This window comes from Melopsittacus undulatus, chromosome 3 (assembly GCF_012275295.1).
Source record: "Melopsittacus undulatus isolate bMelUnd1 chromosome 3, bMelUnd1.mat.Z, whole genome shotgun sequence".
Taxonomy (NCBI): Eukaryota; Metazoa; Chordata; class Aves; order Psittaciformes; family Psittaculidae; genus Melopsittacus; species Melopsittacus undulatus.
Window position 1 is genome coordinate 51096885 of NC_047529.1, and position 27124 is coordinate 51124008.

General features: G+C 43.6%; 1 protein-coding gene across 2 annotated transcripts in view; it reads right to left on the minus strand.

Moving 5' to 3' along the window:
- Positions 1-27124, minus strand: part of BACH2 (BTB domain and CNC homolog 2) — a 185356-nt gene that overhangs the window by 63005 nt on the left and 95227 nt on the right. The window contains exon 4 of one of the 2 annotated variants that reach the window (XM_034061062.1): positions 18560-18712. The gene's annotated coding sequence lies outside the window, so the exon portion shown is untranslated. Of the gene's footprint in view, positions 1-18559; positions 18738-27124 lie in introns of those variants that run through there. The other variant, XM_031052770.2, reaches the window with a different exon arrangement.

The window sequence follows — 27124 nt, forward strand, 5'->3', positions numbered from 1 at the left end:
TGATCCTGGAGGAGAAACAGAATAGAGAGGAGGACAAAAAAGCTGGCTGACAATAGCTGCCCATGGATAAAAAAGATGGGGTTCAGCACAGCTGTGTGGCTATATTTGATTTACGTGGGTTTCTTCATGCAAAACAGAGGCACAGCAGTGCAAATGGCTTTCTAAAGAAAGCAGTGTGTACAGAAACTCCTGTACATTAGAAAGAGAGAAAGGAAACACTGATATCCTGGGCTACACCAGAGCTGAGGGGCCTGGCTTGGGCAGCCAGCATAAAGGTGCTTGAATCGCACTATCGCTATGGAAAGCAGCGCTACACCCAGCAGCAAGAGGACTGAAGTACACAAAGCCCTAAGTACTTTCTTAGATAGCTTACTATTTTGAGTTTGTGCTCGACATCCCCTTGTAACAAAAAGGCTTGCCTCCTTAGGAAAATGACTGCCAAATACTGTAAAAATCTTGCGACAAAGAAATCCACTTCCAAATTAAGCAACAAATCACACTAGCCCTGATTGCACACACTAATCATTTTTGTAAATGGTCTTTTTTAGTAGCAAGTAATTAATCTTGTGTTAGAGCCTGAAAAGTCCCTACTAGTTTTTGAACTTGCAGACAGCTGGAAAATGCCTACTTAGGCTAGTGTGCACATCTCTGAGTAATTCCTACTTGCTAATTACTCTTCCAGAAGCTGCCAACAGCAATTCTTACATTTTGCTAACTAGGGAGGGATATCACATCACATTATCATATATCATGTGAATTAACAACAGGATGTTGGTGAAGCAATGGCATAAAAATCGGATAGTTGAGAAAGATTAAAGCTAATCAATTTGCATCAAAAAAACCACCCAATCTGCAGTAAGTAAACAGCATTTCAGAAACAAAGGACACGACTGGGAAACAAAAACCAAAACTGAAACCAGCATTTGCAGAAGTTGCCGGAGTAAGCTTCATTCTCTTGGTGACAGATAAGACTGAAGCCCAGGACCCCTCTGCAAATGAGACTTGCTAGTACTCCACTAACTCGCTGCAACAGGAGCAATATTCCCCCCTGCAACACAAGAGACGTGATTCAAGCTGGCAAGCCCTTGCACGTAAAAGCACAATGCTTTCCCCTGCTCGAGGTTTCTGCAATATTCATCACAGTGGTCCAGCGGGAATTCCAGCTTGTGGTGTGCAGAAAGCTTCCTGGTGCTCTGGCGCAGCAAAGCAGACCCCCCATGGCTAAAGGGGCACTGAAGGGCACCAAGTGGGTGCTGTTGGAGGAACCCCTTTGGGATGGAGCTGCTAGTGGCACATACATTCCGTGCAGCCCTTGAGCCTGTGAGGGGGAGGCAGGCTAAAGGGAAATCAAAGAGGTACCTTTATGTATGTGTGTGTGTATTAACTACAGTGAGCTAACGCAGGATATGCAATGGGAATATCTGCTCTGAAAATGGCAAAGGCAAGTTATTATCAGGACGAACATCCTTATGCAGCATCTCAGGGGAGGCTCTGGCCTGCTTTGATCAAATGCCATTTTCTTGGAATGCTGTTATGCTGTAGCCATCAATCCTATTTAAGGGAAGGGCAAAAAGGCTTTGTATCACTGTGTTCCCTCCTCACTTGCTGCGACATAAAATACTGGCACATTAGCACAGGAGAAAGAAACAGAGCCTGGCTTATAATGGCCACGCTCACGTATTTATTAAGCAGCCTGGGGAAGGAACACAAGGCAAGGAGACAACTATGCAGCTTGTGAACTGAATGCAGCTTCCTGCTACTGAGAGGTTTCCCTGAAATCCCTCCACAAACGCTCTGCAACCAAAGTGTAGAAGCAACCACTTGCTTTGCTGATTGCCCACTTGAACTTTTCAAGAAGGTTGCATGTATTTACCATCGATCTACAGCCCTGTGTTGCCAACTGACTTGCAGTGGAAAAGGCTGACAAACCTGACTGCAGTACATATATGATCCACACTCTGCTTTGCCTCCAACCCTCAAAAGGGCACCTAGGGAAATACAGCAGTATTCCCATTTACTGGCAAGCTGTGGCAGTACATGCAAACCACCTGATTTAGGAGTTTGTGCTGTCACTGCCAAGGCTGTAGGTAAGGCAGAGATGATGACTTCTTGGCTACTTGTCCAGATTGGTTAAATCAATGAAAAGATAAGGTGATTTTCCTGATCATTATGGCCTAGACAGGAGCTGGAATTTGGCCTATGCTGGTTGTTCAAATGCTTCACTACTGGGCACAGCTACAAGGCTTAGCATCGCTGCCTTCATTATCTCTCTGTGGCTTCATCTGTCTGTGCTGTGTACACATAAGCATACACGGATCGTGAGACTCACAATGAACTCTTGTAATACCGGCTGTCAGCAGCTGACTTGGAGTCAGGAAAAACATGCTTCAGCAAGAGGTCGTGTCTATAAATATGGCAAAACTAATTATCCCAAGAAGGGTTCCCCTTCCTCTTAAAATTAGCAGTGTATACATTCAGATATCTGAATGTAAACACATGGCTCTGCATTTCACCAGCTTTACTATCAAGCACTGTTCCACTGCTATGGAAGGAAAAGTATCTGTTTGAAGTCTCTACTATAACAGACACTAAACCTGACATGAGAAAAGCTTTATTGCAGAGAAAAAGTGGGAAGCCTGAAACCAGAAACACACCAAATGTTACAAGAGAAGCATTAAGCAAGTGGCCCTGCAAGAAATGAAGACAGCCGAAGCCCCTCCTGCGACCAAGGCAGTGGGCAAGCTCCAATGAAGGGTCCAGGAGAGAAAAGCAGCTGGTAGTTGTAAGAGAGGACAAGGGAGCTGATGCCATCCTGGGCTTGAGAACAGGAAGGCTTTCCAGAAAATATCTGTAATATATAGGGCAAGATAAAGCCCCCAGGACCAACCAGACCCAGGGACTACGTAAACCAGAAGAGCTCACAAAAATCCTTGTTGTTGCCTGATTTTTTTACTTCTTTTGTTTTCTTTGGCAGTTTTGTTTCATTATTTCAAGTCTAGTTTTAAGCAAGCATTTCTTTAATCATTAAAGGTATCATTAATGGTATCCTTAAACCTCATCTAGTTGTCCGGTTTTTCAGAGACAAAAGCAGAGCACTGCATTCCCTTAGGTAAGGCTGTCTCTCAGACTGGTGAACAGGACACCTCCTGCAGTGCAGCACAAGGATAATGAGATGCGTACACCCTTGTGTTTAACAGAGGCCTGTATGGAAGAGGTGTCTTCCAGTGGCCACTGCTAGATCAGAGAGCCTTTTAGCATGCAATAGGAGGGTGGAAAAAAAGGCTGAATGAATCATAAGTGAGCAAAAAAGGCTATGGCACACCTCCATGCTTTTCTATTTCAGCTCTATAAAGTTCAGCTATATCCACATGATGCTACTTGAACCACTATCCAGTGAGAGAAGTGAGCAAGTCTGAATCCAGCAGATTTTGCCTAAGAATTGAGCAAAGTTCCACAGCACAACAGAGGATGGAGAAGTTGTCATCATTTACATAACAAAGAAAGGTGAGTCCAGCAACCTTATCCTGAGCAAAGGAATAATCAAGCAAGCTTCACCCAGTGCAGTCACTGGGAGGAAAAGTCAGGAAAACCAGACAGATTTCCAAGCAGAAAACCCACTTGTCTCCCTAACTCTCTGCATGTCCACAGGTGCAAAGGCATTGACAGCTTCTGCAGAGAAAGGCTGCCCTGAAGCCTCCCAGGAGTGGAGGGTGGGAAGTGCCATAGGCCAATCTTTGCAGCAAAGGAGCATCCACTGCTTAACCAATGCAAAAAGACAGCTTCAAATGCAGGAAACATCAGCAAAAGCCAAATGGGAGATGAACAGAAACATGCTCTCACATCCAGAGCCATCTGTCCCTCTTCACTCGTTTTTGTTGTTTTACAGATTGACCTACTGTTCCAAATGCCAGATTTTTAGAAATAGCCTTGGCTGAAGGTACTACCAGGAAAAACGATCAGTGTCAGCTAACCAGAAACTGAGGAATTCTTTCCAGGAGGCTGAGACAGTGATGACAGAAGCTGGAAAGCCAAAATCCCAGAGAGAGAAAAGCACAGGCCACTCAAATAAATAGGCAAGAAACAGCAGTACCAACATTTGACAGTGCAAGTGATGTTGGTCTCTTCTGCCAAAGTAGGGGAGAAGTTTAACAAAGACCATTCCTGTCTTTTGGTACAAACAGCGCATTTCAGAGGACAACCAACAATCCTTTCCCTGCTTTCCAGACTGGCCTCAGAGTAAAGGAAACCAGAAAACCCAGGAGATTTGTAAAATCTATTACTGTACCAAATAAACAGCTAGTATTCTCCCATGAACTGACAATCCCTTCAACTATTCCAAAACAATTACTGCCTCCCCATGATGTACAAAGATAAATTTCCTCTCCAAGGTAATTTTTAATATTGTAAGTAGGCCTGGTAGTGGCATCCCCATTAATTTAATATCCTCAGAGACCTTTACCATCTTTCCCTGTTGAGGTTTTCCACAAAGCACCCATCCTCATCATTTTTCAGTCCTTTGAGCCCTTAATTTCCTGTTAGACTGGCATGTCTTCATCGGCCTGACTGGCTTTATTGTGTGCTTTAATCAGTGGTTAAGTGAATAACCCCTTGCAAGGCTTTTGGGGGGGATTTCCTTCCAGTGCTTGCCAAAGGAGCCACGACTTGCCGCATGTCCTCCCCCACCTCAGTGCTCCCTCTCCCTCTGGAATGGGGAGAAAGGAAAACTAGAAAACGCAACAGATGGTCTGAAATCCTCTTCCTGCGAAAACCATCGCTACGACAGCTAGCTTAGGCAGTATTTCAAATATTTCCGCCTGTGCCAACAGCAGTATCCATGACTAGGGAAGACGAGGAGACCGGTTGTGAAACTCCCCCATAGGCACACTGTTTGCAACAGCCTAGTCCTCTTGTTGAAGGCTCTCTCCTTTTCCCTACTCTAAATCCTATGAGAAAACTAATCTCCAGATTTAAAGCTGACAGGTGGTACATGCATAATTAAAGATGACCTAACGGGGAATGCTCTCATTCCTGGCATACTATCAGACACTTAAGCAAAGCAATTATCAGTAGGCAATCTTTTCTGTCAACAGAGATTGGACGAAACATTTTGCCAGTCAGGAAAATACTGTAATGATGATACATATGTATTTGCAAACACTTCAGCAATATATCATAGACTAAAATCTCTCTTATCTCAGAGAAATGTCTTCATCACCTATGGAGGAATACCTATGGAGTAATCTCACATTTCCATGTTCCCCTGTGCTATTTCCACAGACTTGCAGTACATACTACATAAACTCCACCCTGCTCCTACTCATGTCAACCCATCTGCACTCTCCGTAAGCTCTCTGTTCCTCCCCACCTCTTCCTACAGTCCTCTCTGTCTCCTGCACCCCTTATACCTGCACTAGCCTTAGATGGCTGATCTGTGCTCCAGGAAACCTTGTCCTTTCTCTTTCTTACTGAAAACCAAACGAAACACCAACTCCTCCAACAAAACCCAAGCAAACACCCTCTTCTTCACCTGCAGGTAGCAGCAACCTGTGGTATGCCAGGTGTTGGACACTATCGTGCCCTCTTTTTCACTTCCTTATAACTGTTGTGTCATGAACGCATGGGGAGGAATTATGGACCTCATACATCATGATGGACTCTTGTCTGTTGTGAACAACCATGTCTTACTCATTGAGGACCACGAGCTAAACACCTTTCCCTGGGAGCTGTGAAGGTGGAAGAGGTGAGTGCCCTTGGTCTCCCACCTTATAGAAGGGGCAAGTGCAAGCAAAGATTGGTTGGGAATTTTTTGTGGAATAAACCCAAAAGTCTATGCTAGAACTAGGAACATCTTCCCTGCTTTTTGGTTGAACAAGCAGATGGCACTGCCTCCCAAAATAGCAATGTCACCCATGCAGTTTGAAAGAGACAGAAACTTTTTAACCTAAACTCTTAAAATGTTGCCTTCAAGCAGTGTTTTGCAATGAATCCAGAAAGTGTTCTGTGCCTTTATTTTTCCTGCTCTTAAGAAAGGATTTTTTAAAAAGAATATTTTGTGGAAGAAAAACAGGCAGAACAAAAATAATCAGGAAAAGGAAAGCCTAAAAAGGTGAGTGGTTTTCTTAATTTTGGGGAAATTAGGATTGTGAGATGTATTATAAACCGCAATTACATATACACATGGGACTGCACTTTACCTTACGAAAGAGCTGCTCTTAGGGTATAAAATTGCTTTAATATTGCACTAAGACAAGTGTTTTTTAAAAAAATGGCTTATGATAATGGCTTTCAAAGCAAAAGTAAAACTGCTTTTCCCTGAGAATAGGGCTTTAGAGAAGGGAGGCTTCACAATGCCACTGGTGTGTGTTTTGCTGCATTTCACAAGATCTCTCATTATTTAAATTCCGATGTATTTATGTCATACATGGATAAACGATCTTATTGTTCAGAACATGTCTTTATATGAACATCTCTGCTGTTAGAACTAGCGTTACTTTGCTTCCCCTCCCTCCCCCCCCAAGTTAGAACAAAAGTCTCTTTTACTGCAGTTTTGGGAACTTCATGCAAATGGCAGTTTTTACACATCAATCGTCAGTTTAATAACACTAATGATAAGAGGGGAATTAACAGTAATGGGCTGACTTTGTGGCAAGCACATCAGAGTTTATAGAGAAGTTTCTGCTATGTCAAACTTCACAGCCCTGTGTTATCAAAAGCATTAGCAAAGAGAATTAAGATTAAACCATTGACTTGTTAGCAAGCTGGGCTTAGTGAATCACAGCTTTCCTGCACAAAGATTGATTATTTCAAAATCCATTGTACCAGATAGGGAGAGATAACGATAGTCTTCTGGGACAGCAGGGAGCCATTTACACAACAAAATACATTTGCCAGGGGATACAGATCTGACTGAGCAGGCTCAATATCTCTCTTAGTTAAAGTAATACTGGTTAGTCTCTCAGTCTTCCCTAAGGCACAGTTTGGCCATTCCTTCTTCTGTTCCACCCTACTCCTGCAATCACAGTACTTTGCAGTGTTTAAAGTCCAGTCTGGCATCCATCACTCCCATGAGTGACCCTGGTGACTTCACAGGTGCTGGTTATACACATTCATGCTGCAGGACCAGCGTGGGAAGAGGAAAATGGCATTATATGAATGGCTAGGGCAGCGAGAATAAATGGGTCTTCCGTGGATTGATGGATGACTACACAGAGCCACATTCTGAAGATGTGGCTCGAACACAGGACTACACATCGACTACAGGAATGATACTGAATATAAGAAAAGCCATTTGCTTTCTAACATGCAAACCCCTCCCCCCAGATTTGTCAAAATGCCAGCTTTTGACACAAAATACCACAGGAGAAGTGAGTGACAGCCCATTTTTAATAACACTACAAATGTCTGCTTAAGCAGGGATAGTAGTTTCCCATTACAATTATGGTCTAAGGACAAATGGGATATCTCTTGCATCTTAACTCCCCTTTTTATCCAGGCAGACAGACAAGAGTCCTACACCCTGGGCAACTTCAGCCTAGTTCTAATGTGAGAAGTACGGATCCAAATTACACTTTGCTTCCTCCCACTAAACTCTGGCTATGATCAGGACCCACTAATAAATTGCTTTACAATTGAATCCCATCCCACGTAGGGCATCTTCTTTTCCGCGGATCCCTCACTTCCTTCTCACACTGCCTGTAGGTTTGATGCCATGATTTCCAGCTGCGGGCTATCAAGGACTGAATCCTGCATCCTGAGGAAGATGAGCCATTTCTATGGAAGCATTTGAATCACAACCTTCCCCAGTTCAGTACCCTTCAGTCTGGCCATATGTCCTGGTTCATGCCCCCACAGCTTTAAACGGCATTTCCAGGTAAAGAAGCCTACACTAAGGACTGCTAATTTAACCATGCTGTGTGTCCATCCTCCTGCCATGTGTGGGCTTCGCTGAGAATCAAGTTTTGGAGAGAAGAAATGAAGCCTGTTCCCTTATCATTATTTACAGCACACACTTTCACTGATGCTTTCCATGAGTAGGTAAGTGGAAAAATATGTTTTTAAGCAGTACAAAGTCTGTTGAACTGTCACAAGAAGCCCCAAGGCAGACCAATGTTTATTATGCACCAAAGGAATGAAACAGCATCTTCGGGGAGAAGTCGTTTTATCGTCAAGCAGCAGCCTGGGAAAACTGTGGGAGCTGAGCTGTCTCACCCATGAGCAAACTAGGAAATGATAGGAGCTTGTAGGTGTTGTCTGAGTGTAAGGTCAGAGGCAGAGGAGCAGTTAAACCCTGTCTCTGAGGTACTGCCCCTTTGAGGGTGGATGCCTAAAAGAAAGCTGGAGAGGGACTTTTTATTAGAGTGAGTAGTGATAAGACAAGGGGAAATGGGTTTAAATTGACAGGAGATTTAGATTAGATATTAGAAAGAAGTTCTTTACTGTGAAGGTGGTGAGACACTGGTACAGGCTGCCCAGAGAAGCTGTGGCTGCCTTATCCCTGGCAGTGTTCAAGGCCAGGCTGGATGGGGCTTTGAGCAACCTGGTCTGGTGTGAGGTGTCCCTGCCCATGGCAGAAGGGCTGGAACTGGATGAGCTTTAAGGTCCCTTCCAACCCAACCCATTCTATGATTAAAGGGAAACAAAAAATAATGGTGAGAAATAACTATTCCATTCAACACCATAAATGTGGCTGGGGGATACAAGGCGGTGTTAGCAGCGGATCTGGGTAGGCAGAGCAAAACAGCACCAGGAACATACATGTACGATGTGCCAGCACACACATGCTGAAAGGGATAAAGTTGCTGGATTTTTTCTGCACTGTCACCATGACATCATGCTCCTAGCTGTTTGCATCACAGACCTTGCCATGCTGTCTGAGTGCCTCTAAATGAGATCATGAAGTTTGTGTCCTGTAATCTGCTGCTGCTCACCACAATCCAGCCCCTGACACTACTAGTGAGAATAGTAACAATCCTCTTCTTCCCAAAAACCTATGCTAGAATTACTCCATAACCACAGTCTAGCCCAAAGACCAAGTCCTCAGCCAATGAAGCAATGCATAAAGATTGCTGCTGGAGCTGGGAACATGACTCGATTTCTCCCAAGTGTGAAGGAGACCCAGTTCCTACTGAAAAAAATGGGAGCTGTGCATCCTTAACCTTTTGCTGCAGGCTGGTATCCACTCTGAACACCATCTCAAAAAATACCACTGCTTCATCAATACCTTTGTAATTCAACAAAAAAAAAAAAATTAAAAAGCATCTGAAGAGCTTTGCATGGTAAACATCAGAAAAACACTGCTTTCCAACCCTGCAGCCAGTTGTTCTATAATATCTTCTGCTTTGTGCTGACAACCTTTTTTCCCTCCAATCATTCAGACACAATGCCTCCAGGTCTGTCTAAGTAATGTAATTTACTGGAGTGGAATTCCCTTGATACCTTCTGCAGCACTCAGTGACAGTATCATTTATACTCTACACTGTCATGCCATGACACTGATACATTGGCTTTCATCCCTCATTCAGCACAGAGGGTGCAATTTCACCTTCCATTGTGCCCTTTCACAGACTGCACGTACAAATTCCCTCCATTCATTCCTAATTACAAACCTCTGCTGAAATACTCTCATTAGATTTATATTTCTCACTCCAAAGTGTCAATCTTATTTGAAAATTCCAATTTTCTGGCAGATTCATCCATTAGCAGCAACCTCCAAAGCATTCCTTAACCGAGTGCATTAGAAGTGAAGCTGGCAGAGCAGACACACACTTAAAATACACCATTACAGCAAATCTCCATTGCTAATGTTTTCGCATTATTCCAGCACGCAATAAGGAGCCTGTGACCGGCCAGCTCTGTTCTTTCAGCAAGCCACAGGCACAAGCCAGCAATCAACTGCTGTGTCTGGCTCTGCTCCCACTGTGAGGCTGTGTTGCATCCCCAAGCATCTCCCTTTCCCCCTGGCTGCATGGGCAGGGATGGCTGGCTGACTGGGATCTGCTGCTGCTGTCTCAGAGGACCTCCCGCTACATCACAGGGAGCAGCAACAGCCAAGGTGGCTGCTTAAAAGCCTCCAGAACGTGAAAGCCATAGAAAGAGTTTATAGCAACTGTAAAAGTGCCTGTGTGCAGCTTGTTTGCTGTGGGAAAGTTAAAAATAAAACAAGCTGGGGGTTTCCTGAAGTAGCAGATCTTCTGTGATACAACCCAACAGGTTGTTAGAGCTCTTCAGATGAAAATCTCAACAGCATTGGCTTCGGTTGCTTATGCTAATCCTAATTTAGTGGCCACATGCAGCACTGTTGCCTTTAGAGTATGTCCAGAAAACACAACTCCACAGACTCCACAGAGCAGCTCTGGCTAGAAGAATCAAAATAGATCTGTCTACCTCTTCAAGAGAAAGGTAAACACCTTAAAAACCACATCACCATACAAGGGAAAAAATGAAGAGCCCAGCAGCGAGTACTGATAGTTGCACAACGTGTCCTGTGTGCCATCACTAAAAATAGCCCGTGTGGCGATACCCCTGGAAAAGACCAGCATGTCTCATCCAGCTGGAAAGCGTGGCAGCCGTGAGCAGCGTGTGAGTGTCGTCGCCACATGATGCACTCTCTCCTGCCATTATCTTCAAAGCCATCAGAGTTGAACTCATCTGCATTGGGCGCAGGAGCAGAAAGAAGGGGGGAGGAGGGGGGGGGGGCAGACATGAGAGAAAAAACCCACCTCTACATCTGTACCAAAAAGAGAAAATTTCACAGGAAAAAATAACAAGCATTTCTGTTGCTTGTCAGCAACTGGTCACCTTCAGGACCGAGACATCCAGACGATTATAACAGATGTAATAGGCTGCAGCAACCACTGCTGTGGAAACTAATTATTGCTAAAGTTTTGCCCATTCCCACCTGAAACATTTAAAACCCTGATTATTGCATTAGCTCTCTTGCCTCTCGTACTCTATGTCAAGGCAGGAGCCGGTCCAAAGCATGCACACAGATACAAAAGCAGAAATGAATGTTTCAGCAAGACAAAAGTAAAGCAACGATGACAAGCACCAAGCTCTCATAAGAAGAGGGGGAGGGTTACACCAAGCTAATTTAAAGGGATTTCATATTGCATAATAAAAGCCTCACTGCCAACAGCATAGCTATTCCATGGAACAAGCACGTGTGCCTCTAAGCGCCCCAGCACCCCACATCCTCCATGCCACAAAGCATTACTCAGAGCAAAAACCTATTATATTACGCAGCCCGATTCTCAAGACCAACACCTCTGCTACCTTGTCAAGCCTGGAAAACCTGGAAAGGTCACGAGGCAACAAGAAAGTGGTGAAGCTCGAGCTGGCATGGAGCAGAAAGCAAGTTTTCAGCCTCTACCTCTGGTTCTGCAGCTCTTGGATAGATGCTTTCTCTACTCATCCATTGCAAGAATGACATAAAACCGAGATGCCTGACATGCACCAGCACACTCATTCTCTGGAAATGCCACAGCTACTTAATGAGTGAAGCTGGGACAGCACCAAACCTGACACCATGAAGTCACAAATTTCCCTGCATACGCTGACATCTCTTTAATGCTTCTCTGGCCACAAGCTAATGTATCAATTAATGTGGTCAGAACAGATTTAGTAGCTCAAGGTATTGCAACTAATTTATCAGATTCCTAACTAGATTCCTAAATTTACATTTCCTAGGTAAATACCTGGAAAAGCTACTGAGGCAGCATATTTCGATACCGTCACCCTAAAAACCAAATCAAAAGGTTTTTATGTGCCAGAAGTTAACCCTGAGAACTTGTTTCTTGATTCTCAACAGATAGGTATAGATTTCCTTTTTCTTCTTCTTTGCCAGAAGATGAAGTTCTGGATCAACAGTTCGAGTTATACCAATGAAGTTTTGCAAGGCTGATTTTAAAGATCTTTCAGTCCTCTCTAAAGCTGCTTTTTCCAGAGAGCAGAACAATCCTGCTTCCAAAATTCTTTCATCACCACCTCTTACTTATGCACTGAGCATAGCTCCTTTTCTACTTTTTTAAATAAGTTGATGAATTAACCCAGCCAGACCACATTGCAAATAAACTCTGCCTCTCCTTCCAACACAGACCCATTCACAAGCATTTAAGTCTAAGACTCACCAGAGAGAGCCGAAGTTGCAGGCAAGCCAGTCATCAGAGCTAAGAGAAGGATTATGCTTGCTCTACAAATTCTGAAGCATTTGAATCTTATTTTTAGTTGTACACAAAGGGCAATAAATGGAAAATCTTATTGTAACCACCACTTTTTCATGGCCACCCACACTTCCAACACCTACAGCAAAAGTATATAAATGCAAAAACCCCAGAACTCACGGCTCATCTGAAGAAGGGACGCAAACTGGCTAATTGCTGCTACTTTTTTTCCAGTTTGCATTTAGAGTGCCATTATATCCTGTTAAACATCAGGGACAGCTATTCACATACCTACTGTCTGAGCTCCTGCTGGATTTTCATAGACTTGTAGAATAGTTAGGGTTGGAAAGGACCTTATGATCACCTAGTTCCAATCCCCCTGCTGTGGACAGGGACACCTCACACTAAACCATGTCACCCAAGGCTCTGTTTTCATACATTTAATAGTTGTTTTCTCTGAGTTACCTGGCAGAGTCCTTCTCTTAAGTTCACTGACCACTGACCAGTTTTTAAATGATGATATAGAGGAGGTGCCTCTCCCTAACTCTCAGTTTCTCCCCCCACTTCCCAAACCTACTGAGGTACAAGGAGTTAATGCTTCACTTACCTGTGAGAAATTATGCTGAATACTCTACCCAGAAACTGGCAATTGAAAAAAAAATCCCTTTACACTCATAACAGTAGAAGAACTTCAAACAAATTGCTGTCAAGGATGATTTCATTGTGTTTAAATCTACTTCACTTCAAGCTGCTTTGCAAATTACTCTTTAATTTTATACCCCAAAACTTCCAGGTCTACTATGACGCTAGTTTACTCTCTTTTCTATCCTGTGCTCGATTCTTTCCATTTACCAAAAGCAACACAAGCATGAACCTAATTATCTTCAGAAAAACCTTTCAGAAATCTGATTCAGTTAGCTGAGTAAAGAAGAAATAAAGAAAAAAGGTCTATCTTAAGACCAGACTCAACAAGCTTATAGGTGGTGCTACGTCTGGGGATGGAGAAAGGAAAGGCAACAATATCATGTCGTTAACCACCTTGCTGCTTCTGAAAGCACAAGTCATTATAGCCAGAAAAGCATCCACTCCAACACTTTTACTTCTCAACTCTTTGCAAATCATAACAGGAAACACATCCCACAAACTAGCCAACAATATTTAACAAAATAACCTAAGATAAAGGGCCAGCTCTGGAAAAATGTACTTTTACCTGCCCTTGCTCCTTAACTGCGTACTAGACCCATTGCCTTCCCACAGCACATGGCCAGCCCAGTGCGGAGCGGGCTGCTCTCTCCACACGCCGCTGAAATCAGTGTGTGCTTCTCTGGCGAGGATTTAGGTCACAGGACCCATGTGTTGAATGTTGCAGAATGTGGGCATCTAAGTAATATGAAAATAAATGGGTCATACACCACTGAGCTAACAACCACACCATCCCCAGGCCAGGCACTGAATGACTGTGCAGGGCTCTGCCAGTGGGAGAGACCAGGTTGAACCAGCAGTGAAAACAAAACTGATGTGGTGAGATGGAGTTTACTTTTCACTGGTCTGGGTGACAGAGAAAGTCGATCTCGCCATCATCATCTCTCAGCCTTTTCTGTAAAAAGAAATAAAACACAAAGCAACACGCAGGAGCAGGTAAGCTGTCCATGGAGACAGGTCAGCATCTCCCGCTCCTCGGTAAGGGGAAGTGCCACCGGCCCTGTGTGGTGGGAGAGCTGTGACTCAGTGCCCCGGGCTGACACACGCAGTGTCACCTGCTGTAGGGAAAAATAAAACTCCTTGCCACAACACGGCAGCCATGTGGGAAACACCGAGTCAACAGATCAATGACACCGCCTGCCCACGCGGCCCGGCGCACCGCTGGGGTGAGCAACAAACCAACCTGTGGTCAGTGCCAGCAGAACAGTTTGTTTCATATGGTGCACTATACCACCATAAACACCGCCGTCCTCCTCCGCTGTACCAGCTAAACACAGCCAAACACAAGCAGGATGCTCCTCCTGGCTGAGCAGCCCGGGATCACCATGCATACCTGGATGGGGATGCCTCCAGCACGGGGCTCTTGGTCAGAGCTATCCAGAGAGGGACTTCAGCTCACCACCCACCCCATGTGTGCACATGCAGAAGCTGTGCGTGAAGCTACACCAGCACTTTTCAGGCTAGACTGATTATATCTGTCAAGACATATATATGTAAATTATATACTTACACATATATGTCTATTATATATAGATATATTTTATTTATACACACACACGCATACATATGTATATATAAATAAAACACTATGTTTAATCAACAGATATATTTGCAGCAAACACCTACCAAAAGCTGTGCCTGGCGGCTACCCAGGCGTGGGGTACAGCCTGTCTTGTGAGTACCGAGGGTGCCCAGGAACACCTGATGACGCCAAGAGACTAATGTAGTGCTGGCAGGGGTCAATGGAAGGGGGGCAGCATGAGGAATCAGATTTCTCCTGTATTGTAGGAAAATGCTTGTTGGCATTTGTGAGCACTATGCCCAGAACAGGATGCCATGGGAGGACATGAAGCTCCCCAGGGTGGGAGAAGCATGAGACAGTGCATGATGTGCAGAGCCCCGATATGCCAGTACCATAAAATGGGTCAGAACATGCCTTCTCCACTATAAAAACAGGCACTCCAGCAGGAAAATGTGCCAGAAACATCATGAAATCCAGACATGGCCATATCTTGCATCAAAATCCGGGAGGATAAAACCATCATGTCTTCAGGTATGGCCATGGGGGCTTTTTGGAATTGGGTTTGGTACTGAGCGTTAGGCGTGTTTGGCACGTCAGTGTTCAACGGGATAGGATTTGCCTCCAAAAATCCAATTTCCTTCTTAATTCAGGCAAGTTACCTGACCTTTCAGTGCAGATTTTTAAGATACGTTTTTCCCAGGCTGTGGTAGGCGGGTGACAGACATTTAATCACCAGAATCTGCATCATAAAATTTTACATTATTTACATCTGCCTACAGATGGCTGTAGGACAGGCTTCAAGAAATCTGTTTGAAAATTTCTGAAGCATTCTGAAGAGCTCGTACCTCGCAAATAGGAAATTTGTGTGCAGGAGTTCCTGTGGTTTGGATTACCCTTTTTTGCTTTTCCCGAACAAAGCACTTGAATGGCTGAATTCTGACCACTGGACAAGCAGCACAAATCAGGACAGTTTATTAGATGCAGAATGCTGTTGATGGGATGTCATTTTTGCTGCTTTTAAAGGAAAACACACAGGGGTAAAACAAAGGGAGAAATGTGAGCAAGGTGTGGAAATTGCTAGGAATCACCACCCATCTCTGCTGGGAGGCCAGCAGCCCTGCCCCAGCACCTGCTCCAAGCCACAGCCACGTCCCCAGTGCCTGAGGAAGGCCTCATCCATGCTCTGCCATGAGCGACTGCTCAGGATAACAAACTGTGAGTTACTCAGCAAAGAGCATAGCTTTTCCCTAATTCCTGTACTCTCTCATTATCATACACATGGTCTAACCTGCCCAGGATTAACTCCCAGGGGACCTGGAGAAATGTTTTTTATCTCAGCACATGCACTGTCAGAATAAGAAGACCCCTTTTGCTTTGAATTTAAGCATCAAATATGTATTATTTTTATGGAGATCATATCAATCAGTATCCTTAGTTTTATAAAAGCTAAGTAATAAATGGAAGGAGGCCGGGGGAAGGCGTACTTGTTTAGGAAATACACTGCACCCTGGAAAAAGCAAGGAGAATACGGTTGTTACAGCTAGGTCAGCCTGCAACTGCTCTTTCTGACAGGGCTAATGAACAAGAGAAAGTTCACTTCTTTCTATGGGAATTGCTATAGTAAGGTAATTGTTACAAGCAGAGTTTGTATCAAAACAAGCCATCCAGTGGGAAGCACTCAGAAATTAAGTAAGCAATCATCAGCTTGCCCTGGCATCTACTTCTGGCAGTACAGATCTGCAGTCACAATGGATACAACCCTGGCTAACAACCTAACAGGTGATACATGTGTTTCCTAGAAGATGGAGCATACATCATCTTTTAAAAGCTTGACTTATCTTGGGCACAGGACTACAGTTTAAAAAATTAAGGAAAACATGTATTTGATGACAGTTTCCATATCCTGGTTTTCAAGTTTATTTGGCCCTCAGACCTATTTTACTGTTGGAAATGGAACCTTCTGATTATTTGCAACTCAATAAGTACCAAGAAAAAGTTCGTATGCACTTCTTGGAATGACAGGGTTTTTTCTATTTATGTCCATTCAGTTTCTGGCTGGTTTTTTTTCAAGACCTAAGGAAGATGCCATTTTTAAAGTTATTTCCTCGAAAGAGTTTTTAATAGTGAATTTACAAGATGCCTAATGATAAGCTTTTCAAGTATCACAAGAAAAGCCTGCAAAAAATTTATGAATAAGGCTTCCAAACCTCATGGGAATGCTGCTAAGTAGGACTAATGAACAACGTGTTGCTTCTGCCTGCCTAGCTGTTAACAACTCTTATTTTCAAGTTTTCCTCTTTTAAGACAAGTGCTAGAAACAAGTTTCAAAACAGACCCAAAACTGTCCTGTAGTCAGATGATTCCTGCTATTGCAGGTTTGATTAATAATTGCACCACATATTGTGAAGCTCACAATGAAATGGCAACACGCTCCCTGTTTCGGAAAGCAAAATCAAACCAACAACTTGTAAGACCTATTTGACAGCAAATTCCATGACAAGCCACCCTTTCTCCATTCCTTACTACCTTCACTACTATTTTTCCTGACACTAAATGCACAAGAAAATATTTCCCCCTCTCCATAAAAAAATGCATCTCCGTATGCATTAAAACCCCTGTCCTCCTGTGCAATAGATTTTTTGTGTTTTAAATAATTCTTCTGGTGTCACTTAAGCAAACGAAGTAACTTAAATGAAGGTGTGTATCTAATACAAGCTCTTCAATTCCAAACTACTCCTATATTTTTAGACGTAGCATTACAAATCAGTTCCTAAAATTACCAACTGTGTAAGCATTCAAGAAAAACTGACCAGCAATGAGTGCTGTGCTCAGCTTCACTGCCCTGTGCTGGTTAATTATTGAAATGCCTTGTATACATTTGTTACTGCAGTGAATGAACACGCAGGAAACATGCACAGTGCCACGCTGTGAACCACGACTTTGTACTACCCCTGGCTCAGGCGGCCTTCTGCCAAGCTGCTCTACCCCATCATAGAATCATAGAATAGTTAGGGTTGGAAAGGACCTTAAGATCATCTAGTTCCAACCCCCCTGCCATGGGCAGGGACACCTCACACTAAACCATATCACCCAAGGCTTCATCCATCATCTTCAAGAAGAAAACCTGCTAACCACAACTAGACCTGCTTTTATTTGAAAAATTCAAGCAATAAAGTTGTGCTCAAGCCTTTTTCCAAACTTGGCAGCTCTGAGGTGTCCCACCCTCTGGACAGCACATCCATGCCATACTTACAATGGTCCAACAAACTTCCACCTGCAGATCCCTGCCAGAATGAGGGTTAGAACCCCCCAAAAGTTAAAAAGGATTGAACCTGTTTCCCCCCTCTAGAACAGCCCACTGATTTGGTGCCATGTGAGGTTTGAGAGAAGGATTTAGCCATGATGCTGGAACAAAATGTGTGCACAGCGCCACAGCCGCTCCCTGTCCTGGGAGGAAAAATCAAAGCACAGGACATGCACCAGGAACTATGAACCAAGATTGAGGAGAGTAAGGAGTCTGCAGCCTCCTCAATCCCCTTTGACCATAGCACATCTGTGCACGGCTTTCTCCACCTTCCTACAGCCAGGTGGAGCAGATAATTCCACATGAGGGGCACTGGAGGTGGCAAAGAAGATATTACTGATGCTTAAAGGGCGTTTGGGGGCAGCAGGCTGAAAGGAGAAGCAGCCAGAGGGCTCCTTCAGGGGAAGTATTCTGGAAACCCCAAAGAAGGAGGATATGGGTTCTGTGATGAGAAAAATACTGGGATGCCTGCAGTCCTGCCGAGCAAATGGTGACCTCCAAGCTCAAGCAGAACACATGTGTTTTCAACACATCACACGGCACTAAGTGTACACACGCTTACCCAGTTGTGGAGAAAAACAAAGTGTAGTTAGGGGGTGGGGTGAAGGAATCTATTTTAAGTAATTTTTGTTACGGTTTACTATGGTAGCAGAACACTTAGAAAAGCCTTCAAAATGACAATCACCATCTTTGTTAAAAAGCAAGTAACTATTTCAGTAACTTATTCAACACCTAATGTTTGATGCTGAATTACAGCTTTTACAGTATTTCTCTAACGTATGATGTTTACTGACTCCACCTTGCCACCCCAAGACCCTTTTTTTTTCCTTTTCTTTTTTCTTTAAATAGAAAGGAATTTGAATCATGACTTACATGTAACTTTTCTAGGTTCTGTGCTGGCTAAAGTGTTCTCACGATGCAGGGAACAGGATCAGCGGAGAAAGTAAGAGGCTGCAGCAATCCATTAAGAAGTGGCCCTCCAAAGCTTTGTAGGGCAATGCTCTGGCAACTCAAGGTGGTAGCAACCTAAAATAAAATAAAGGTAGGCATTAAAAATTCAAGCACTGGATCTTCAGAAAATTTTTCTTTTTCCCTTCCCTTTTTCCTTTTCTCTTTCCTTTCCTGTCCTATTTCATTTCCTCTTTCTTTTTGTTTCCTCTTTACTTCCCTTTCCCCATCCCTTTCCTTTCCTCTTTCCTTTCCCCTTTCCTTTCCTTTTCCCTCTTTCCTTTAGTTTCCTCTTCCCTTTCCCCTTTCATTTCCCCTTTCATTTCCTCTTTTCTTTCCTTTCTTTCCTTTCCTCTTTTCTTTCCTCTTTCCTTTCCTCTCCCCTTTCCTTTCTTCTTTTCATTTTCCTTTTCTTATTTCCTTCTATTTAGGAGCTTTTTTTTTTAATAACAGAAGGTCTTTATGTCAGATATGACAATTACATTATGCCCATTATATACCTCCTCTTACATTTAAGCTGCAGACACCTTACAACAAAGACTGTTTTCCTCTCATTCATACAACATCCAGACATATGAGGCCTCTGAGAACAATTGCAGGAAAACTAACACTTCTGTGATTATTCTACTAGATCATACCACAGGTATGTGCATACTTTTGCACACATACTAGGCAATTCTTTATGGTGAGAGTGGTGAGACACTGGCACATGCTGCCCAGAGAAGCTGTGGCTGCCCCATCCCTGGCACTGTTCAAGGCCAGGTTGGATGGGGCTTTGAGCAACCTGGTCTAGTGACCAGGTTAAAAGCTAGATCAGCTTTTAAGCTCAAACCAAACCATTCTGCAGTTCTATGAAACTGCACATCACTCCAGAAATGTGTTTCAACAAAACCAGAAAAATGGTCAAACAGACTTTAAGTAACAACACTGGCTTTTGTCAAAACTTTGTTTTGATTTCTGCTAGGGATTTAAGTCAAGAACACCAAATTTGTTCCTTTGTTTCCACTTCATGCTGGGGAGCTTCACAGAGGAAACACCATCACCATAGTTCCGTACCCCCAGGTTAATGCAATGTGCATATTATTCCTCCATCCATCCTAAAGCAAAACTGCCTGTCACACTGATCTTCTCAAAATAAAATTGGAGAGGGAAGAAAACGTTAAGTTTGCTGTGTATGCCCACACCATTCATGGTGCTGCCACTGCTGTGCAAGGGGTTTGGGGCTCAGGTCCTGGAAAGGAGACCCTCTGGGACAGGGAGGGCTGGAAAAGGGTGACACCCCTCCCAGCACCCAAGTCCCAGCATCCCCACACACCCAGATCCCACCCAATGACCAGTTCCAGCTGACTTGAAAAGGCATCCCCCTATCCATCAATGAAGTGGTCACGCTCTGAAGTGGTTGGGGAGGAGAGTGGGAAGGAAATACTTGTGGAAGGCAAAGTGATTATTTTTAAGATACAGAGGTTTTCAAGTTGGAGTTTTCAAGTTGCCAGTGCCTAACACTTTACTGTTTTCCTGGGGAAAAGAAACACCTGAATGCTTAACTACTATTTACCTGAATAAAGTTGTGATTGGGAGTGGAAAGGAACATGATTTTCTTTTGAACAGAAGGGGACAGCAGCAGTACCAACAGTGGCATTTATCTATCTTCCTCGGATTATTGCATGGGGTTTGTTTGCAGAATGACCACAAACTAGATAAAGCTAGATAAAGGTGGGAGGTGAGGGGAAGTTAAAAATCCTACTACTATTTTTCTGAAATTTGCAAAATTAACTCCTCAGTAAAAACTTCTGGTTTCTGAAGGAATGTCTACTGACTCCATAAAAAGGTCAAAAGATAAATCAGAGCAGAGCAAACTGAAGAGGTTTGATTGTTGCTTTTTGTGAGCATGCTTGCATTCGATGTTTTCTGAGGACTGATGCTACACCATTTTACTCCAAGCTTTCTAGAGAACTGGATCATTTATGAGAAGTAGGTTATTTCTTCTGGATGGCACTCTCCTAGATGATTTACCAACAGATGCTCTAAATACTGCTACATTTAAAGATTACCTATATGGGTACTTGAAAAGAATCATGAGGCAATGCCAGGAACACAATGCTTGTGTGCAGTCAGTTTATGTAATTTCCTCCAACAGGGCATAATATTAATTGACAGACTGTTAAGAAGACCAAATATTTATGGTCACAAATATACATTATCTAAATTGCCTATAAAACTAAAAATATAAACTCCAAATCTGTTCGGTCATAAATCACTGGTAGAACAAAAATAACTGTTGCTTACTCTATAGCAAAAGGAATAAAACCAGAGAAGGCTCTGTGCTTTCAAGGACAAGTCAGTTTTCCGAGATAAAGTTGCACTTGCCACACCGTATCAGAAGGAAAGGAGAATAAACAGAAGTGGAGAACAGGGAAACAAGAAAAGAAGCAGGGGTGGGGGAAAGACTTCCAGTGCCATGTTTTTCTGAGAAGGTGTGATTGATGTTCACTGCTGTAGAAATCATGAGGCTACATCCCAAACATTTCATTCCCTTCTGCAAATGTCTCACTTCGTGTATCACCCCATGTTCCCTAGATATTATTGCCCTACACAGGATGATCCAGCCAGCATCAAGTTTTACACATGATCTAAAACACGAAAGCAGGAATCTCTCTGCCCAGGGGTCAGCTTAGGGTAGAATGAAACCCAACTCTCCTGCCTATGCTCAACGTGGGAGCTTCTTCATGCTCTCCATTCAATAAAAAATTTTCTTTCTGAAACAGGCAAATTGTTAAAAGCAAAACTGTTGCAAAAGCTGTAAAGGAATACATGAGAACCGAACTGACATGAAAGGAAGAACCAACAATGGATCTATTGTAGAGAAGTTTCAGCATTTTAACATGCTGACCAGCCACATTTACAGCATGGGAAGAGCTGGATCCTAGGCAGGGGAAGACGCTCTGTCCACTCCAAGGCTTGCTCACATCAAGATCTCTGCTCTCAGCACAGACCTCCATATGTAGGCAATCAGTTACACGATTTGAGAAGCGACAAAACCACTGTTCTACGCCAACTTGGAAAGCCAGTTCCTGAAGTCATGGGGGGTGCCAGGAAACCTTATCTTTATTTTAAAAAGCATTTGCCTTCACAGCTGCAGAGAAAGCTAAAGAGATAACAATACTTCAAAACAGACATTGTGTTTTAAAAAAATCACATTGTTTAACGACTTCTGTACATTTTTTTGAATCAGGTTGCCTTTTTCCCCTTTGTGAAGGCTTCCAGTGCTGCTTGGTGGCTCAAGTTAGCATCGAAGAATGCAAATGTAAAGGAAGAAGTACCAGACAACACAACTGGCAGAAGGAAGCATGAAGCTTAAAAGGTATGTACTTCACAAAAACACCTTCCAGCTTGGATTTATATTAAACAGAGGGTATGTTTCAGAGAGAGCTTTTGTTGTTAGTGCAAAATAACAAGAGCTTTGACATTTAACAGGAGGAAAGCAGATAAGCTCTTCAGTTTGCAGTGAACAAACCAATAAAGATGATGAGAACAATGAACAGAACTGGGTATTACTCCAATTCACATGAAATATATTTTCAGACGCATTAAATAATGCAATCATGCTCAAGAAAACCAGATAAGCTGGGTGGGCAATGAGGCAGGCGAGCAACAAGTACACAGTGGGGTTTGAAAACACAGTAATGTTCACAATGGGTCCATAAAATCAGGGTAAGGAAAATGAACACACAGGACAAGATGAGTTGGTGAGCTTCTCACAGATGTGGACTGGAGAAAAAGTATATAAGGAAAGCTGTGCACCAGTGAGCTTGGAGAAGTGAGCACTGATGCGCAAACAGAGCTGGTGTTTTCTGAAGCAACACCTCACTTGGTGGAGTGCAATGCTTCTTACACAAATACACAGTGTCATTAGTCCCAGTGAAGTCAAGTATACCAGTCTGCTACATGCAATACCATCACAGGTTAGCAAATGTGTTTTCTTTACATTTTGTGTGCTTTTGGGTGAAGCTGAAGAATATTTCTTTCTGGCTGAAACAGCTTCATTGGAACCCATAGCCTGCAACTGCTTGAAGGATCGCCTGAGGCTAAGAAGGCATTTGCAGTGCTCTTGACATCTAGTGCAGGATCTCTCTCTGAAATCTCTAAATTAGACCCAGGATGTTATTGATACCTATGTCAGAAAAGATACATGGCCTGCTTCACTATTAGTGCATTTAATTTCCTCCTAATAACCTGCTCGGTTCTTCCAAAGAAGAACTCGTCCATCACTTCTCTTAAGCTCACATGCATCATTTGGCCAGAAGCAGACAAAACCAGGAGTCTGAAGAGCACAGCAGCTTCCTCCGCAGTGCCTAGAGGTGGGATACAGAAGACCACCAAAACCAGGGAGGTGTGGACCAGATGCAGGGAGGTACCCACCCAGGACCACAAGGCCTGGCTCTGAGGTACGTCCCTGTCAGGGTGACTTGTGTCAACAGTCAGTGGAGATGAGAATGGGCCATTTCTTCAGATAATCAGGCATCAGTCTTTCTGGAAACCACGACTGAAGTCGTCAGGAGAAGCAGCAGGATAAGTGCCGCTGACTGACTGAAGGGGAAGGCAGCTGTTGCTGCCCTGTGATGAGCAGGGAAGCACTCCAGGGTCTGCAACTGGATTTTCCCCAGCTACACTTAACAGCACTAACTGGGATTAAATGGAAAACCCGCAGAGCTACTGAGGCATAGGCATCGGGGGAATTTTCCACCCCCTCTTGTCCTCTGGTTGAAGTCAACTCTGTGACACATCAAGCATGCTGGGCTAGGAGAAGTGGGAGATTATAGTTCAAGAACATCACCACAGGAACTTGCAAATCTCTTCACGTAAAATCTGAATGACTTTATCATTGGAATATACTTGACTGAAAATCAAGATAAAACAGTTTATCTTGGTGGTATGACTCATGAAAGAATGGTTAGGTGTAGAAGGAACGTTATCAAATGACACAGGATGAGTGTGCCCCACGCAGTAAAACCAATACAAAGCAAAGTCACAGCCCAATACTTTGTGTCAGATCTGATGAAAATTCAGATATCTGGCTTATTTCTCCTTAAGGACTGGAAATTTTGATTAATACACATGCAAACTGGAGAACATAAGATGGTTCAGGGATGAGCGTGAAATTGCTGTTCTGGAGCATGGCATCTCAAACTACAATACTGGACTAGCCAAGCGCTGGGTCTCTTGGGTAAGGACACTTCCCAGGGCAGCACACAATGATGAAGCTCACTGGGTTCAGGCTCTCGGACTCCTGCCCAACACACGTGAACCACAGGAAAGGATGTTCCCGCTTTGAACGATTATCACAGTCAGAGTTTTACTGCTGATTTCTTTTTAAAAATGCAAATCAAGAGAACAGTTAACACAGAATGAAAGAACGGGCCACAGTCAACCACAAAAACTTTCCATAAGGTTCAGCATGTGGGAAACAGATAAGTAAATGCTGCGAAAGATGAACAATATTTAAGTATTAACACAAATGTTTGTTTTGGGAAGGTTTATCTGGCATCTCTACCGGTTTTCCTCCAAGCTTTAATACAAAAATAACTATGTCTAACTGCGACTGGGAGAGATGGCAGCAGCTCAACATTGCTCCCTTTTTTTCCTATGTACTCAGGAAAAACCCCTGACATTTTACAGCATCAGACAAACTAATTTTCAGGTGATTTCAGATCAGAGTGAAGTCAGTGATGCATATGCAAGTTCAGAAAGTCCAGTCAATGGTCTCATTTTCATCAGCCTGTGAAATAAGGACATAAGCAAGCAACACAGGGCAGGTATTATCCTTTAGCTCATACAAATGATGTATGCAACAGTTGCATGTTAACTATGAAGAGGGAACCCATTGATGGAGCTATGCATCTACCACGAGCACGCACAAACTGTGGTGGGGCTGAGAGCTGGCCAATGCTGCATCTCCTGTGCAGGAGCTACCTCTGAGCTTCTCTGTCTTCACCCTCACGCCAAGTAGGAGAAAGCTGAAAGACCTAAAAATGCTTTGTGTGTTATCTTCACTGATTGTGACAAACAGAAGAAGAGAAAGGCAGAATCATGATGGAAAAGAGCTTCAAAAATATGTTCCCCATTGGGCGAACTGAAGTCTGTTCACAACAAGAAAAGCCAGAGAGGCCACACACAGTAATGCTGAGAAAAAAGAAATGGTACTTCATTTTAGCCAAAGTCATAAATCTTACCAGAGAGCCTCTAACGGTAAAATGTCAACCAGGGGAATTTTTATACACAGATAATTACTTGAGCTGATATTGGGTTTACTGTGCAGTGCAGTGGCTTCTCAACCTGCAAAACACCGTGCAAGGCTCTGGCTGCCTTGCTGTCCCTGGCTTCACCAGGAGGCATGTGGCTGACACTGACAGAAAACCTGACTAAAAAAAGGTGGAGATGGGTATTTCTGCTCCACAGAAATCTCTCTGAGATGAGCCCCAGAAAGATTTTTCTTGATGGCAAAATGTGCCACCTTTATCAAATCACCCCCCTCTGCTACAGGGAAGGTGGACCAAGAGAACACCTCCCACCATTAGCACCCTTGTCTCCTGGAGTACAGCCACCACACACAGATCCTGCAGAGCAGGCAGTTCAGTCAGGGAAAAAGGCTGACCCACCAAAGCAGAGAAAGAAAATGCGGTCGAGGTAATTCATCAGCCAGAAGCAGCTGCGGAGCTGCCTCACAAGGACTAAAGTCAACCGGGTGTTCCCACCACATGCGCTGGGAACAAGGCAGCCCATCCACCAGCGCACATTCCTCGACATCTTGTTCTCTTTCGGAGCACAGCCAGAGACTTCCACTAGCTATAGAGGTGAGCAAAGACTGTACCGCATCTAACAATCAGACCGCAGTTCCAGTCACAGAAAAGCCGCTTTTCAGTTTCTAGATGAGAGGGTATCCAGGGCACACATGCTGCAGCACACTGGGCACATTAGGTGCCGGCAAACACCCACAACACTTCTGATGGTACCTTAGAAGGGACCGATTTGGTCTAGAGGAGGAGATCTGGAAGCCTTCATCCCCAAAAGATTCCTGAGTTAGAGAATGACCCAGACAGGACAGCAGCTTGCTGCCCTACAACTGGCCGAGACACCTCAGTGAGCAAGGAGAGCCCATCCCATTTGCACTGTGGGGATTTACAGTTCCCACAGACTGTCTTGGTGCTCCTACCTACTTTCTACCCACCTTCTATTCTCTTTTTCATCCCCAGCCCAGTGCAAAGGCAGATACACTGCATTGCTCAGCTGCACTCTGCTGGTCCAGAAGAGCTGAAGGCAGGTTAAGGTTATGGGGCATATGAGCTCCACCGCCGTCTCAAGCTTCATCTGCACAGGGTTAAGCAGCAGCTCCCTTGTCCAAGGCTCAGTTATCTTACTACCGTATGTTAAACTGAATGACCAATCTGTATTTACTGCACCAAACTACAATTATGGGAGGATTTTTTCAATCATTCAGCCTAATGGTATGCAGCTGTCACAGAAATCTTTGAACACATCACTGGCTCTCTTTGAGCTGATTAACCAGATAAGGAACTGTAGCCAAAAGACATGAAAGGATGGGTCCAAATTTCAAGCTCTCAGCTGAGCAAATTTCAATTTAATTCAAAGGACTGTACAAAATGGGGTGTGTGTGTTTCACAACACAGATGAAGGTTTTGTTTACTACTGACAGAAACAGGTGAAAAACCTTCTGTTGCTCAGTTTAAAAATCAGTGCACACCAGCCTCAAAGTGGTGCTGATGAGTATTACAGCTGCCACACCAATCTGTGCGGATGCCAGTATTTGTGCCGTTTTTGTTTCTGAATTGGAACTGAGGGAGAACCCGCCAATTAACTTTACACTGAAGAAACCCTGTGATGCTGAAGAGCTCCAAACCACAACCCCTTTGCCTGAACTGCTTCTGTTCAGTGCGTTTCGTTGGATAGCACAGTGTTTGGGTTTTCTTAATTCAAGACAGCTCTGTGTATTTGCTTTTATTTCTAGCATAATGTTTACTATTCCAATCAGAACATTCTGTAATCTTGTCTACATGTTTTACTATTAATTGCTGCACCCCGCACCCCACCCTTAATAATTATCCTCAGGAGAGGTAAACATTTCAACATGACTTACTTTAGTTAAAGCCATGAATATGCATTATTTATTTATTTAGGTAAACAGTAATTAAGAAAAATCACCCAAACTGTCTTATCTTTCAAACAAGCACTACTCCACCATACTTGCCATGGGAATTGCAAGTCCCTTAAACACATATATTACTTTGTATGCCTCCAAGGTGATTTACATTGGTGGGCCTCAGACCATTTAGCAGCTGCCAGAAAAGCAGTCCCTACATTGTCCAAGGCTGTGCAATGAGCCTAAAGCACTGACTCACTTTCAAGCATAAGCAGCAGGAATCCAGACTCCAACAGAGAAGAAAGTAGCAACACCTTGGGTGCAGGATGAGGACC